Genomic DNA, 14,896 nt, shown 5'->3' on the forward strand with positions numbered 1-14,896 from the left:
TAGTGACGAGGAGCAAGACACCATAGAAGGAGGAATACTAGAACAGATACTACAGTTGGAGGGTAACCCAAGGAGAATGACAAACCATTATGATGACGATCCAGAGATCGGGACGCTGAACGCGCATACCGAAGGAGAACCACCGCAAGCTATAGTAGTCACCCCGGGGCAAACAACTTGTGATGTGAAGCCCCATGTTATTGCAATCCTGCCCACGTACTGTGGAAAGAGCTATGAAGGCCCTTACGAATTCCTTCATGAGTTCTGTAAGATTTGTAGGGCACAGAGAAGACCAGCAGAGGCGACCGAGGATGACTACAGATTGAAGGCTTTGCCGTTCGTTCTAAAAGGGGAGGCTAACACCTGGTTCATGCGGCTGCCCCCCAATTCCATTGAGAGTTGGGCAGATTTCAAGTCGGCGTTCTTAGGGGAATTCTTCCCGTCATCGAAGACGAGCGCATTGAAGAGAGAGATAACCAGTGTGAAGCAAGGGTATGATGAACCCTTGAGTGATTATTGGGCGAAGTATATGAGTCTTTTGGATGCATGTCCGAATCATCGTATGGCCGATATAGAAATACATCATACCTTTTATGAGGGGATGAACAAGGCAACGAAGGACTTGGCAAACTCTTCGTCAGGAGGAAGTTTCACGCAGTTAAGGGTCAACGAAGCTAAAAGGGTCATAGGGAAGTTATTGAGTGCAAAGAAGGAGTACGACAATTCTAGGGATGGCTACAACAGAGAAAGAATTGCTAGTGCATTGTCTACTGACCAGGAGCATAAGATAGAGCAGAAGATGGATTTGAAGATAGACGAATTAAAGAAGACACTCCTGAGCGCGATCGAGAAGAACGCACCACCACCTTCCCCAACTGGGAGCTACAAAGGTGCAGAGCAGGGAATTCAAGGGCCGGGCTATGATCAGCCTAATGATTTCGTCAATATGGAGCAAGTTAATGCTGCCGGGTACTACAATTCTAGTGGGCATTGGATCCAGGGAAGGCAGCGGGACGCACCATGGAGGGACCATTCGAACTTTCAATGGGGAGACGGGAACCAAAATCAGAACCAAGGTCAAGGTCATAACCAATACAACCCCCACCCGAACCAGAATCCCAACCGTGGCCCAGCAAATCCCGACCACCAGGCCAACTGGTCAGGAAGGAACCAACAAACCCATACCCAGAACCCACAAAACAAAAACTCAAACCTTGTTTATGTACCACCCCACTAGAGAAACTTCCAAAATTACCAGAGTCAGCATAATCAAGGTTCCCAACATCAGCAGAGACCAAAACCAGTTCCAAAGGCAGAACCATTTCCAAGGCCAGAACCAGAATAAATATCATCAAGACCAGTACAACCCTCCTGGCCAGTATAATCACTACCCATCTAACCAGAACCAGCAAAACTTCCAAAATTACCAACCCAACCAAAACCCCTAGTATAACGATCACCAAGTACCAAATCAGTCCCAATATCCTAACAGGTCGAGGAGATCTATGGAGGACATGATGGGAGAATTGCTCGCTTCGCAGCAAAGTATCAAGGGTGAGTTGCAGTCCAATAATGAAGTAGTGCAGGGGATGCAGAATGCCCAGAAGGAGCATAAGGTGAACATAGACATGATGAATAGGAAATTGGCTCAGCTGGCGAGTTCAATGGGTGAAATGTAGGGAAATTCAGGAAAACTCCCATCTACAATCCATGTTCCTGAAAAGGCGAACGTGAGCAAGGTCAAATTGCGGTCCGGCACTGCCTATGAGGGACCCCAACCGAAGAAGTCCAACGGAGAGCCTAGTGGGACGAATATACTGAAGGATGTCGTCTCGGAGGGAGAGCTTAATTGACCTCAACCTCAGATGCAGGATCCATTCTTTTTGGATAAAGCACCATTGGAAAAGAATGAAACAAGAGGCGTACAGCCAGGAGAGACCCTCCAAAGGAAACGAAACCCACGAAGGAGGCTCCAGCCCAGAATGTACCCAAGGAAAACTCCGGGAAGGCTGTTGAAGGACCGACTGAAGAGGCGAAAGGAAAAAAACCATTCCCTTACCGGTTCGTGACCAAGAGGAAGAAGGAAAACCCAGTGGATTACATGTCAATTTTTGGGAAGCTGGATATCACCATACCATTCCTCCAAGCCGTGAAGCTACCCCCGCTTGGAAAATTTATCAAAGAATTCATAGCCGAGAAAGCCCAGAAGGATGGGAAGATCATGGTGGAAGGAATAGCGTCAACAATTGTGCAAGAAAAGCTACAGCCCAAGAGAGCAGACCCAGGTATGTTCACTTTGCCCATAACTATAGGAGATGTAAAAATCGAGCATGCAATGTGTGATCTGGGAGCTTCTATAAATGTTATGCCATTGTCAGTTTATAATCGGCTGAAGGGAGTAACGTTATCTAACACTAGGGTATTAATCCAACTGACTGATAGGTCATGTATAAGTCCCGAGGGTATGTTAGAGAATGTGTTTGTGAGAGTACATGATTTTACTTATCCTGCTGACTTTTACGTGATCAAGATGGGTGAGTCTGAAACTAGGGAGTCTAGCGGTATATTGTTGGGAAGGCCATTTCTTAGGACAGCCAAGACGATCGTAGATATGGCTGAGGGAACAATTTGCATTGATTTTCATGGAGAGAAGTTTACCTTTGATATGAATGAGGCCATGAAAAAGCCTATCGATTCTGAAAAATCTATGCTATGTGGATGTAATTGACCCCTTAGTCCAAGATTTTGTTGAGACTGAATTATTGCAGGAAAAACTACAAGCATTGGATGTATATGGACAGGCTGATGTAGAGGCAGCTGCATGGTATGACCTGATCAGTATCCAAGGGTTAACTGATGAAGAGATAGAAGGAGCTATTAAGGACTTCTGCCAGAAATCAGAATTTATTGGAGCCGCAGGGGCTAAGCTACCAGTCAGTACAGATGAATTTTTAGAGGGAGAATTAGAAAAGGAAGGGGATGCTGCAAGGAACCCTCTACCAGCAGACACACTTCTCCCACAAGTTGAATTGAAGAAGTTACCAGCAACCCTGAAGTATGCCTTTCTCGGGGAGGAAAATTCATATCCGGTGATCATAAGCCGCAACCTGACAAAGGAGCAAGAAGCAAGGCTACTGACCGTCCTACGCAGGAACAAGAAAGCAATTGGATGGAGCCTTACAGATTTGGTGGGAATAAGCCCTGACGTCTGCATGCATCATATTAGGCTAGAAGGAGGGGCGAAGGCACATCGAGATTCGCAGAGAAAGGTGAATCCCAACATGCGGGAGGAAATATTGAAGGAAATCTTGAAGTTGCTGTCATTAGGGATTATCTATTCGGTGCCCGATAGCGAGTGGGTCAGCCCTGTGCACATGGTTCCCAAGAAGTCCGGGATTCAGGTGGTTCAAAAAGAGAGGAATGAGCTGATACCGACCAGGCTAGTCACTGGTTGGCAGATGTGCATAGATTACCGCAAGCTGAACGCCGCGACCAGGAAAGACCACTTTCCTCTACCGTTTATCGACCAGATGTTGGAGCGACTGGCTGGGAAGAAGTACTTTTATTTTTTGGATGGGTACAGCGGGTATTTTCAAATCTACGTGAACCCTGAAAACCAGGATAAGACCACCTTCACCTGCCCGTTTGGAACCTATGCGTACAGACGCATGTCGTTCGGTCTTTGCAACGCTCCGGGAACATTTTAGCGATGCATGATGAGCATATTCTCCGATCTAATTGAGGAGTGCATAGAGATATTCATGGATGACTTCACAGTCTACGGGGACTCTTTCGACTCATGCCTTCATCATTTGGATATAGTCTTGGACAGGTGTCAAGCGAAAAGCCTAGTCTTGAATTTTGAGAAGTGTCATTTCATGGTCACGGAGGGTATCGTCCTGGGGCACGTGGTGTCAGAGAGAGGTATCCAGGTGGATCAAGCCAAGGTGGACGTCATTACCAAACTACCTTTCCCTACTGACCAGAAGGAAATAAGGGGTTTTCTGGGGCATGCAGGATTTTATCGACGATTTATAAAAGACTTCGCCAAAATTGCCCAACCCCTTACCAGACTTCTTCAAAACGAAGTGGAATTCAATTTTGATGAACAGTGCAAGACTGCTTTCAACCTCCTTAAAGAGAAGCTGGTATCTGCACCAATTATTCGGTCTCCTGACTGGGATCATCCGTTCGAAGTGATGTGTGATGCCAGCGATTACGCGGTGGGAGCTGTTCAGGGTCAGAAGATCGACGGGAAAAAGTATGTAATTTTCTATGCGTCTAAAACTTTGAATCAAGCTCAAAGGAATTATGATACCACTGAGAAGGAGATGCTGGCCGTGTTGTATTCATTCGAGAAGTTTTGACAGTACTTGTTGGGATCCAAGGTCATCGTTTATACTGACCATGCGGCCATTAAGTACCTGATTACCAATAAAGAATCCAAACACCGCTTGATCCGATGGGTACTCCTGTTACAAGAGTTCGATTGGGAGGTAGAAGACAAGAAAGGGGTCGAAAACAAAGTTGCAGATCATTTGAGCAGGATAGTGCAGGATGGGAATAGCAAGGAGGTGCGAGATCGATTTTCTGAGGAACACTTGTGTGAAGTGATTTTTGCAGCTACAAAAATTGACTGGGAAGGAGTGATGAAGCTTACTGGCTAGGATGTGACAGAAAAAGGAAAGAAAAAAATAGGGCATGAGCCATGGTATTTAGACCTAGCCAACTACTTAGTTTCAGGAGAGCTTTCAGAAGTGCCGAACGTCACCAAAGCTCAAAGAATGAAGATCAAGAGTGAAGCGAAATACTACTTTTGGGATGACCCGTACCTTTGGAAAGTAGGAGCCGATCAAGTGATTAGAAGATGCGTTCCTGACTGGGAGCAGAGGGATGTATTGACGCATTGTCACTCTTTGGCATGTGGAGGACACTTCGGTCCCAGGAAAACGGCAAGAAAGATTCTGGATAGCGGATTTTATTGGCCAACCCTCAACAAAGATGCCTACGAATTCTGTAGAGGTTGTGAGCGTTGTCAACTGACCGGTGGAATATCAGCACGAGATGAAATGCCACAAGTCCCGATCATTGTTCGTGAGTTGTTCGACATATGGGGGATGGATTTCATGGGGCCTTTTCCCTCGTCGTATGGGAACTTGTATATCTTAGTAGCAGTTGACTACGTCTCCAAATGGGTAGAAGCCAAGACCACAAGTACGTGTGAAGCAAGAGAGGTAGCCAAGTTCCTCAAAAGTAACATTTTTAGTCGGTTCGGAGTACCAAGGGCCATAATATCCGATCAAGGCACCCACTTCTGTAACCGCACCATCGAAGCCTTGATGAAGAAGTATGGTGTGCACCACAGATTATCCAGCCCCTACCATCCGCAAGCAAACGGTCAAGCCGAGATCTCTAACCGAGAGATAAAGAAGATTCTGGAAAAAACCGTCAATCCTTCTAGGAAAGACTGGAGCGTAAGGTTAGAGGATGCTCTATGGGCATATCGGACAGCCTATAAAACTCCCATAGGAATGTCCCCATAGAGAATTGTTTTCGGAAAGATGTGCCACTTACCCGTCGGGATTGAGCACCGAGCATACTGGGCAGTACAGCAAGTAAATGTGGATACTACAGCCTGTGAAGAGGAAAGGAAGCTGCAGTTGCAGGAGCTAGAGGAACTTAGATTGGAGTCGTTCGACTTAGCCATGTGGTACAAAGAGAGAACCAAGTTGTGGCACGACAGGAATCTGAGGACCAAGGATCTCCATGTTGGGCAGAAAGTACTACTTTTCCAGTCGAGACTGAAGCTCATGCCTGGGAAGCTCAAGTCGAAATGGACAGGGCCTTATGTCATCACTGCACTCCGTTCTAATGGAGCAGTGGAGATTTCAGGGAGTCTTCCTAACTCTGAACCCTTTATTGTGAATGGGCATAGGCTAAAGGTATTTAGGGACAATAGTGATATGGCTGTGGTGGACGAAATTCCACTGCAACCACATACCCAGGTTTCATACTGACCGGTAGGATAGGGATTGGAATTCCACTGGGCTAGCTCCTTTTAGCGTAATTTACATATGCTGGCAAAGTAGAATTCCAATTTTCATAAGGGAGATGTAAATAGTGTAAATACGTAGTAGTTAATTTAATCTTTGCCTGTTAGTTAATTTTAAGAAAACTCAAAAATATTTTCGGACCCCAGCTATTAATTTGGAGTATATACTGACCATCAGAATCCCATTTTGGTGAAACTCCTATTTTATTTAAGTGTCCTTTTTACTTTGTTTCTAATCTAGGAAAATATAGGGGGAAATCATTAAAGGGCCAAATTTGAATTGGGACTTTGTTGCAGCTTTTGCAGGGTGACAGTGGCTGGCAGGGCGCGTATGCAGAGAAAGGACAGGCGACGTCCAATCAGGGAGCAGCACTCTCAACCTACTCCCACGCGAATCGACGCCAACCTGGAAACTGCTCATAGCCGGTTACAAACCCTCAACTACACACTCTAATCTCATATACCACACCGTCTCTCCCATTTCATTTCAAAACCCTCACCTGCAATTTCTCTCTGCAAAATTTCTCACCATCTCTCCACAAACACCAAACCCCCACATTACACACAGAAAATCACCGATCTAAGCCATGGGAAAGAAAGCATGGGCAAAGAAAATCAAACCCACTTCAACCCACATGGAAGAAACTCTAGAATCACCACCGCCGCGGGAAGGACGACCGCCGAGCCCACAACCAGAACTGCAACTACCGGAGTCGACTCCTCAGGCGTCAACAATGGTCTCCTTGGATGCAATGGCGGAATTCCTTCGACAGCAGAACCATAATAGAGATTGGGCGGCGGCGCTGGCCGGTTTTAGTCAAATCGGGGGAAAAGGGAGCATGACCGGAGAAACCCCATCTGAACCGATTGTGCAATCCACTGTACAACCACCCAACTCCATTCCGACTTCCTCTGAAATTCCACCAGGAAGAGAATCTCCCTCAATTATCGCACCGCCTTAGTCTGTGGAACCCTCCCAAACTCCACAACAGAGTGATTCGATGGAGGTTGACCCCATCTCCGCTCATTATGATTCCGACGCAGAAGAACGTGAAGCGAGAAGAAGGTAGGAGGAAAAGGGCCAGAAGGGAGGCGATGAACCAGAGAAAATGCCAACAGCGGAACCCATTCCTCAAGAAGCAGCAAGGGAAGAGATAGATTTGAATGAGACGGCCAAGAAACAAGGCTTAATGACTGATAACGAATTTCAGGCAATTTTGGATGGAGTAAATCAGAGGGAAGATGATACTGCCATGATGGCTGAGTATTTGGACCTCACATCTAGGGCAGTAGGAAAGGAAGAGCCAGAGTTAGAAACTCCCCAGACAGAGGTGGGGGAGAGTGATGAGCATATTGAGGAAGAGTCAGTACCAATAGCGGAGGTACCGGAACAGTAGCACCTCCGGTGACGAAACCAAAGGCAGTCAAGAGGAAGTTGGTGTTGAAGGGCGACCCTAGGGCAGAACAGCCGAAGCCTAAGAGGGTGTCGCAAAGATGCTTAGGGAAGTGGGCATCCAATAAAGCAAAGGTAAACACGGTAGCAGATTCGGTAGAGATCTTGAGTGATGAGGAAATGGCTACTTCCACAAAACCTGGGGAGGAGTTTTTACCTACTACTGACTTAGAGGATACTGCAAGGGAAAACGAAGCGTTCCCTCCAACACTGAGTGGCCAAAGTGAAGAGGCTGACGGGATGGCTGAGGGTCTGGACCTCGCATCCAGTTCAGTAGGCCACAAGGAGACCAGTCCTACTGCCCAGGATCGATTTTCAACACAAGCTGAGAAGAAAACCGAAGAAGAGAAAGACGAGGATGATGGAGAGGAAGATAGATATCAGAAAGAACCGGAGAACGAGCGAGATAGTGATGAGGACAGGTACCGTGCAGAGAGAAAATGGAAGGAGAAGGCACCTATGAAGAAGAAGCCCAGCAACAAGAAGCCACGTACAGTGAACACTGGCATAGTCATTACTGAGTCGGTTCAGCGAGCCCAGGAACACCGGAGGGAATAGAGTGATACCGACTACGCTGCCAGTGAAGATTCGGACTCCGACAGTGATATCTCCCTGGAGGACGAGGAGTACAGTGAACAACAGCTTCCACACGATCATTGGGAGCTAGTGCACCCCCCGGTAGAGAGATTGCGATACCGGCGCTGGTCAGTAGACCTTACTGACGATCTGGTGGAGGAAATGAAGTTATTCGACTCTAAGAAGCTACAAAAGGTCTTCAATGGCAAGGATGAATGGGAGTAAGCAGGTTAAAAGCGGAAAGGTACTTCATATTCCCTCTTTGGATGAATTGGGAGCCCGCGAGCAGTTTCTCTCTTATTTGCATGCGTTAGGATTCGAATGGTTGTTGGAGAATGGGAATTCGAACATCAGTGTTAGGTTAGCCAAGGAGTTCTTTACCACATTCCGATTTAGGGTCACAACAGATTTGGATGAGGTTTCTATAAGTTTTCGGTTGTTTGGAGGGGAAATAAGTATGAATCTGATTGAGTGGACAGTAAGGTTCGTGATGTGCAGTCTGGAGGAGAAGATAGGATCGGAGTGGCATAGCAGAGAATGGGGAATTCCCCGTAGACACGTAGATTTCGAACCCCAGGAGGCGTGGGAAGAGTTAACTCACCCAACCTCTGGGGAATTTGCATCCACTCTCTCTCGCTCAATCCATTTCAATAACCCAATCCTACGCCTAGTCTAGCTTCACTTGGACTTCAATTTGTTGGGGCAGTCGAACTCCGCGGTAAGAACATCAATGACAGAGTTATACCTTTTGTGGTGCGCGAAGCGCGGAAGGAAATTACATCTAGGATTCTGGACAGCGTACCAATGCCATCTAATTGCCACCCACCCAGCGAGAAACCTCACTCTCTGCCATATGTTGGGAGTGTTCGCCAGAAACAACATCATCATCACAGAGGCTGAAGGCTTATCTCCCCAGATCATGGTAGACCCCCTGGGTTGTTTGACACCCCATTTTTCATCCGGATGAATGCTGTGTACATGAGACAAGGAGTACTACGGTTTTACGTGACGGGTGAGGAAGCTATACCGACTGGGAGAACTACAACAAACCAGGGAACACACGATCAAGAGCAGAGATATGAGAGGCTAGAGAAGGCAGTGGAAGAGTTGGCGGAAAAAAATCGACAAGCTAGGGCAGAGTTGGCTCGCCTGACTAGCGTGATGGAAGGAATTCTGAAAGAGTTGGGAACATGGAAGCTAGTACGAGAAGCCGGAATAAGTGGCCACGAAGGCCGAACTGATGAACCACGAGTACCAGAGAAGGAAGTGACCGAGGCGGAAGAAGCAGAGCAGGAAGAAGGTAACAAGGAACAAGAGGAATCTGAGGAAAAACCATCCAGAAATGAGGAAGAGGATTTGGAGGAACCACCTGCACCAGTCCCTGCACCGAGGAGGAGCAGGAGAAACGCGTGACCACCACCCCACCTGACAAGTTAGTTTTTCTTAAGTTTTAGTTTTTATTTTTTTCCTTTTTTTGTGTGTTTTTCTAGGTAATATAATCTGTGTAGTATGTGAGCAAACCCCTTTCATAACACTTAGCCTATATAATAGTCTAAGTGTGAGAAGTAAAGAGTTTGCTATTTTGCCGCATGTGTTCGTGTTTTCTTTGTTTTGTTTTCGTGTGCATGTTCTGTTTAGGTTTTAAACTCTCCCACTTAGCCTATTATATAGTCTAAGTGTGAGAAATTTTTAGAAACAACATGTGTTTTCTTGTTTGGTATGTCTATTGTCAGTCATACTAGCCATTATATTTTCCACTTCACAGCCTTATCTGAGGGCACACACGTGTGAAGTGGGAGGGGGGATGCAATGGCCAGTATGACATGTGTACATATGTGTTTAGTGTTTGTGTAGTGTCTAGGTCTAGTTTTTTCCGTATGCGTGTGATTGGGCTTAAAACTCAACTGTCTCGAGCTGACGGTGAGGGGAATTGAGGGAGATAAGACATGCTGGACAATGGAACACGACCCCCTTAGTATCTCCTAGTCAGTATAGATGATGTGAGTATGAGAGAAAAGCCCATGTTTAGAGCCAAACACAAAAGCCCTCTTAAAATGTGAGTTAAAAGCCTAAAGTGGAACCACTTTCCACTAATTCAGAAAAGAAAAGAGTGGCTACCACAAGATGCCTAGGGTAAAGTGACTGCGTGTAGCAAGACCTGAAGGCAGTAGGAATGTAACACCCGTACTTTTAAGTACGAAATTAAAGTATGTCATGAAATAATTAATAAAATTATTTCGGATATTATGCTTCTCGTTAATGTGCCTTAGAATGGAGTGTTGTTTATGTGTTTACTGTGAAAAAAGGAAACATGTTTTTTATTTAATTATGAACGATGGGAGACATGTGGAAGGTCTCGTTGAAAGAATGACGACGATATTGCTATATTTATCAAGACGAATGAAATACGTGGAGATGGATATATATATATTTTTTCTTTTCCTATGGAAGGCGTAAATCGAGGAATGGTTGAAGGGATAGTATATTTGGAACAATACCAAATATAAACTATGCCGTTAAACGTACTTTAATTTTGGTTGTGAAGAACGAGATAACAAGAATTAAATAAAGACTCGTGAATTTTAATTAACGAAGGAAAGTACGAAAAATATAAAGTATGAATTTATTTTGGGATTTTCAAAATGTAAATTAAAGTCCAATTATTTACAAAATAGCTTGGATCCTAATTATGTTAAATCCACCAAATAATAATAATAGTATGCCAACTTGGGCTTTCAATAATATAAGCCCAAAACCAATTTAATTAATTCTTGAGCCCAACAAGCATGGAATTTAATTAAATCAAGCCCAAACCCCCCCTCCCCTTCTTCTTCTCCTTTCCTTCCTCCCTAGTCGACAGTTACTTCTCTTCAAGGAGGAGACCCTCCAATTTTTTTCCACCTCTCCACCTTCTATCTTCCCCATCAATGCCTACACTCCAAGAGTCACCCATTACTTATGTAATTTACCTCTTCCCTAACTCTACACATTTCAACTTCAAACAAAGAAAAAGTGAGAGGGAGCCGAGAGAGAGAATTGCCGAGAAGAAGGGGAGAAATTTTGGCTACCATCCTTTGTGTTCGTACAACCAAATTTAGCCAAATTTTTGAGGTATAATCCTTTCCTATTACCAAGCATGAGTTTTAATAGCTATGCATATATGTTTTTCACACATCCACTTCCCTAATTCTTCTGTAACCAACTCAACTTATAAAACAAATCAAAGATCGTCGTACGTAATCAACACTACGAAAGAACTTAACTTTATAATAATAACGCGTGTTGCGGGTTGAATCGTGGTTGTTCGGGGTTGTTTCGGAGAAGGGGAAGCCGCTGCCGGCGACGGGCAGCGGCGGACAGCCGCGCTCGACGTTCCCCGGTGCGGACAGCGGCTCCTGGCGCGACAACAATAGCTCCCTTCCCCGTGGCAGCAGCGGCGGCGTCGTGGCGAAGTGGCAGCGGTCTCGCGGCAGCAGCAGCATCACGGCGGCTCCCGGCGACTTCAGCAGCGACGGCTGCGACGGAGGCGACTCCTTGGTGAGACAGCAGCGGCATCGTGACGACGACGGCAGCCGGCGAGTCGGAGGAAAACCGATGGGAATTCAGGGATCGATTCTGGTTTCCGTCGGATGTAGAAGAAAATGGTAGAGTAGAGAGGGAGAGAGAAGATAGAGAGGGAGGTAAAAGAATAGGGCCTTTAGTTTTAGAAAAAAAGTTTTGGGCCTTTACCCTTTTGTGGGCAAAATTTTTTTAAGGGGAGAATTTAGTTCTAAGTTGGGCCTTTCTTTTGGGCTTCTAAATTTATTTGGAAATAGGAAATGAGGAAGATAATTAAGGTGTGGGCCGATTTGTAATCGCGGGAAAATGTTAATTTAATTTTCGGAATGATTTTTGAAGGATGAATAATTCTATCTTAAGTGTGAAATAAAATATTCTCAACGATAAATAATTGCAATAATTAAAGTATACACGTAACTGATGTGAATCAAATTGTACATTCTTATTACCCTAACTTTACATGATTTATATCGTTTGATGCTTGCAAAAGGATGTTTTGTGGTGTAGGAAGAGGAATAAATGGTGAAACAAAGAAGGAAGCTCGGGTGGTGAAAATCTACGCAGGAAGCTATAAAAATTGGCCACCCGCCGGGTGATTTCCGGAAGGCAGCGAGAGGACAGATTTATCGCCCGGTCGGGCGATTTTCATGGCTTGGAACGCCCGGTCGGTTATTTTACCGCGAGGCCTCCAGAAACTTCGCCCGGTCGGGCGATTTTCATCTCCATTTCGCCCGGTCGGGCGTTTTCAATCTCAAATGCGAAATAGGCAGTTTTCTCGGCAGTTTTCAGGAGGAACTTGGCAGTTTAAAGGGGAGAAAAATCAGAAAACGAGGACGACTTGGACAGAGATTGGAGAGAAACAAGAGAGGAAGAAGAAGAGAAGAGGAAGGAAGGGAGATCCAATCTTCATCATCTCGGAGGAGATTTACTACCATCTACACATTGAGTTCTATGGTTCTTCTCTTTTGGATGTGGATGTGTAACTAAACTCTTCCGTTGGTCCTAATTTGTGAAAGATGTGAATTACTTTAGGATTCTATGGTTTAATATTATTCTATGATCTTTTCTACGGTGCTTTTTATTTTGAATTATAATTCCGGCCTGATTTATGATTCAATCTTGTCTTTTAGCCAATGTCTCTTTAACTTGGTTAAAAGGTGGAAACGTAGATAAAGAGTTTGAGATTTGTATCGTGTTCAGCATATGAATCTTGGATAAGTTGATTTACATGTCGTTACAGTAATTGTTGGACATTTACTATGCGTTTGTAGGAATGTTCAATTGATTTTGTAAATGAATTATGTACGGTGGAACTTAGAAGTTGGGTTAGAGCTTACTATGCGTCTGTAGGAGTGATAATCTGATGAGTATGAATTTGATCTTAGTGTTCAGCAAGGTTAAATTCAAGCATCTACGAACATGTTCAGTGTGAGTAGAATGAACGAGTTTATTACAACTTTCATTAGATTAATCTTTAATCCTTAGGTTAATTGGTCCGTTAAGTTAATTCACATCTGGAGCATATTAGGAGCGACGTTTTCAATCTCTTGAGTTTCTCCATTTTCGCACTTTAGTTTGTAAATTTAGTTTATTAATCTTGTCAATTCTCGTTAAATAACCTACGCCTCCCTGTGGTTCGACACTCAAAGTACTACAATCGACTCTGTACTCTTGCAGATAGATTGTAATATTAGAGCTATTTTATTAAACTTGTGTGTTCTAAATCCATTAATATAAAAGCTCGAAATTTACACATCAAGTTTTGGCGCCGTTGCCGGGGAGACAACTGGTTATTTAATTTAGTATTCTTTTTGTTTTCATTTTTGTATAGTCTTCTAACATTTTATTTTTTGTTTTAGAGTGTAGCTAGAAGACTAAGTCGAGCCAACGACTTTAAACAAAGGCGCTAGTTGGGAGGCAACCCAATGAGTTTTTAGTTTTCTTTTTTATTTTCTCTTAATAAATCGAGGGTTTTGTTCGCTCAATTCTTTCCTTCGATGTATTTTCATGAATTGAGTATTTTGTTTTCTTTTTGTTGTTTTAATTTTTCTTTTTGTAGGAGCAACATGGAGAAAGGACTTACATAGGAGATTATGAGAGAGTACACCTACAATTGAAGATACACCCGCCCTCCCACCCATATGCTATGGATATCATGCCAAGTTTGGGGGAGTTTTCTATCCATTTACTTTTTATGTTCTTCTTTGCATGCATTGATGACAATGAAGCATTTAAGTTTGGGGGGGTTACTTGAGTTGGAATGATTTTTATGAATGACGCATGTTTATTGGGTGTTTTTCAATCAATGTAAGTGATGGATGCATGCTTTATCTTCGGCTTTCTGGTTGGGAAATCTTATTTCATTCTACTTGATCTTTGAAGCTTAGGATGGATGGAATTTGTGCATGAATCTATTTGGAAAAAGCATGTTGTGATTACAATCGATTTCTTGAGTTGAGGAGAGTGTGAAAATCGCATGTCTTGTGGAAATTATCTTGGATTGATTTGCTTTATCGAGTGAAGTGTTTGCGTTCATTTGTGTTAATGATTTGGAAGGATAAGGCACTAGGATGAACTCCATGACCAAATGATCACATGCCTAGTCCTACACATGATCCCCTAGAAGCCACTTCGAGCTTAATTTCCTATCATTTGTGTAAACACTTAGCCTATCACTTAGCTACTTAAATAAGCCTCATTTTAGCCTCATCAATAGACCTTGCTACTATTTGGGTGCTAAAAACATGTTTGAGCTTTGTTGGTTGAGTTTTGAGTGTTGGGTGGTGAATGGTAAAAGGGTAGACATTTTGAGACTTGATTTGATGGATAAGTGAAAAGAAGGAAGTTCTTAAAAGGAAAAAGAAAAAGAAAAAGACGACCTCCAAATTTGTAAAAGTCGAGGTCTTGTCAAAAGAAAGAAAAAAATTGTGAAATAAAGTTAGAGCTTCCATTTGTTTTTAAGATGTAATCTTGTCTAGAATGATCTCAAGTTTGGGGAAGTGAGTTTGGTTGTAAAATCTTGTTGTTTGATCTATGGAAGGAAGTTGTAGGGGGGAAGAAGTTGGCACTCAAATGTGTAGCCTTTGAGCTCACTATCCATATTTATCCTACCTCGTCCCTAGCCCCATTACAACCTTGAAATAAGGCCTTGGAGCTTATCGTTGATGCTTGTGGATGTTTTGTAAACAGCTTGGTAGAGTTAAAGAAGTTTGATTTGAAATCCGCGAGTCTATGTGGTAAGTAATGTTTGACGAGTC

The sequence above is a fragment of the Salvia splendens genome, chromosome 8 (genome assembly GCF_004379255.2).
Source record: "Salvia splendens isolate huo1 chromosome 8, SspV2, whole genome shotgun sequence".
Taxonomy (NCBI): Eukaryota; Viridiplantae; Streptophyta; class Magnoliopsida; order Lamiales; family Lamiaceae; genus Salvia; species Salvia splendens.